Source organism: Triticum dicoccoides, chromosome 3B (genome assembly GCF_002162155.2).
Source record: "Triticum dicoccoides isolate Atlit2015 ecotype Zavitan chromosome 3B, WEW_v2.0, whole genome shotgun sequence".
Classification (NCBI taxonomy): Eukaryota; Viridiplantae; Streptophyta; class Magnoliopsida; order Poales; family Poaceae; genus Triticum; species Triticum dicoccoides.
This window is the reverse complement of record NC_041385.1, coordinates 695153187-695156278: the sequence shown is the minus strand read 5'-3', so window position 1 is coordinate 695156278 and position 3092 is coordinate 695153187.

Genomic DNA, 3092 nt, shown 5'->3' with positions numbered 1-3092 from the left:
CCTTACCAATAAGAATGGCCAGCATATCGGCCACTATATTAAACAAGAGAGGAGACATGGAATCCCCTTGTCTCAAACCCTTGTGTGTCTGAAAATAATGACCGATATCATCATTAACCTTGATGCCGACACTACCCTTCTAGATTTGAAACTCCACTTGGTTCCGCCAAGCGTCACTAAATCCTTTCATGCGCATTGCCTGTTGAAGAAAAGGCCACTTAACTTTATCATATGCCTTCTCAAAATCCACTTTGAAGATAACCCCATCTAGCTTCTTCGAATGAATTCCATGAAGCATTTCATGCAAAACGACCACCCATTCAAGTATGTGTCGCCCTGGCATGAATGCTGTCTGACTTGGTTGTACCACTGAATGAGCAATCTGTGTCAATCTATTGGTACCCACCTTTGTGAAGATTTTGAAACTCACATTGAGAGGACATATGAGCCTAAATTGCTCGATCCGAACCGCCTCTTCTTTCTTGGCAACAACGTAATCAAGCCAAAGTTAAGATGAAACAACTCTAAATGACCGCTAAAGAAATAATGAAACATAGGCATAAGATCATCCTTAATAATATGCCAACATTTCTTATAGACACTACTAGGGAAAAGCATAGCAGTAGCACTGGTTTTTGGCCTATCAGTAGCGCGGGTAAGAGCGCTACTGATATGGTGCTACAGCTAAAGCTTAGCAGTAGTGCCTACTGGCACTCGCTACTGCTATATCTATTTAGTTGTAGCGCTTTCAAAATCAATTGCTACTGCTAATTACTAGTAACGCTTTCAGAAACATCCGCTACTATTATTATTTCGTATTCTATTTCTGTTGAATTTTAGGTCGTATTCATACACCTTTATACAATTTTTCATACATTAGCAATTTAGACATTGTTTTTATATTATAATGAGTTATTAAATCACTAGGTGAAAAAATCTTGGATTAGTTTCAAGTGCATGGATCCAAAGTAACCAATGGTCACTTTGGATCCATCCATTTGAAACTAATCCGCGGTTCTTTCACCCAATGGCATAATAACTTATCATCATCATGATCATCATCATCATAATATCATTAACAACTTATCATCATAATATATCATTGTCATATAACTCCTCATAATCATCATTTTTGTCCGTGAGACATCATATAACAACTTGGTCACTAGTTATAATAACAACTCCTCCTCCTCATCATCATAATACTCATAATCACTACTCCTACTCGGCATCACCATCAAGTCTAAGACATTGTAGTCATATATAATCAAAACTAACTAATTGTTCTTAATACTTAGGACCTACTCCTCTCTCCTAGCTAAAATACCATAAAACAGATAAACTGGTCCTTCACCATAATGGAGAATGGACATAAACCTATCTCCAACTTGTGGCTTGCGCGCATTCATTTTGTCTTCAATTATTTGCGTGTGCGCATTCATCACTTTGCTCCATTCTTTGATTTTGAGCCTTCCATCATTTGAAGAAATCGAGTATGCAGTATGGTAAGCCTTCGAAGGAGTTGGTCGTAAGCTAACCATATGCATGTCACCTTCGGCAAATAGCATGTCAGGCACAACCTGCTTCGGGAGCCTCTGTTCAAAAACGTAAGAGTAACAATATATAGTTAGCAATGTAGTTTACTTAAGAATCATGTATGAAATGAAGTTACCATCATCAACAAAATCTTACCAAGTTTTTGGCAATGAAGTTACCATCAAGAAACTTATGGACTAGTGGCACGTATCTAGTATAATTTGGGCTAATAGAGAGACTGGTTTTGAAGGCCTCAACATCTTCAATGAATGAGACAAGATAACCTTTCTCCTCACAATTAAGCTTGGAGTCATAGCTGTAGTATGTGCTATCTACTACCTTCCGAGTATTTCTTGAAGATAAGAAATAAGCTGACAATTATAAATAAATAAGTTTAGTACGGACGAACACCAAATATTTTTAAATTAACAACATAAATTACTGAACTTAACAAATTAGTTTGACAAACTCACATCTCGGCAAAACTAGAGGCATATCCACATCCACCCAGATGTCGATATTATCATCATCATCGTAATCTTCGGGACGAATATCAAATCTTATTCGCATTCCCTCCTCAAATCCGTATGCCTTGCAGAGAGTTTCCCAATTAGAGCAACTGAAATGGGAGCGATCGACCGCATTGTATAAATTAACTAGAAACTCATAACCATGTTTAGTTCTTAAGTGAGCCCTCCTCGTCTCCACATTCTCAAAGTCATCTAAACCAAAACCAAGCTTCTCCAATACATATGGTCTAGCATGGCATGGGATGTACTAATCGAATTGAAAAAAACCATAAATTACACGTTGAACAAATGAAGCACTAGTGATGATATTAATTACGATGAAATGCTTGTCGTTGCATACCGTACAAACATCAAAGGTCTCTTCCAGCTTCACGGTGAAAAACCTATCAGTTTGCAGGTGAGGCAACCTGTCGCACACACCTCGGTCATCGTAGCAGTACCCGCACTCCGGGATCCCATCGTCATCAGACATCTCCCGTGTTCAAAATTCAAAGATTATAACTCAACGGCAAAACCCAAAAAATCCGGCATGACTTTGCTAAAAAAGGACATATCGAGCACCTAAAATTTGCCGGAACAGAAATTAATCAACACTCCGGCAAAAAATAGGCCACTTATCGGTGGTCATTGCATTTCAATGGTTGAAAATATGAACAAAAACATTTGAAAATATCTTATATATAATCCTAACATTAAATAAACTAGTTTTTTAACTACTTACTAAATAAACTAGTTTTAATAACTACTTACTAAATAAACTAGTTCTATTAAGCACTTACTATAAATAAACTAGTTCTATTAAGAACTTACTAAATAAACTAGTTCCATTAAGCACTTAATATAAATATACTATTTATATTAATCACTTACTAAATAAACTATTTCTATTAAACACTTGCTAAAAATTCTACTACCGTAGTTCTACCCTAAATTTTCTTACTACTATTTTATTCAAAACACCTAAAATAGTCAAAAAAATTATTATATTAAAAAAACTACAGTCTATGATGTCTACATTCTAGAATC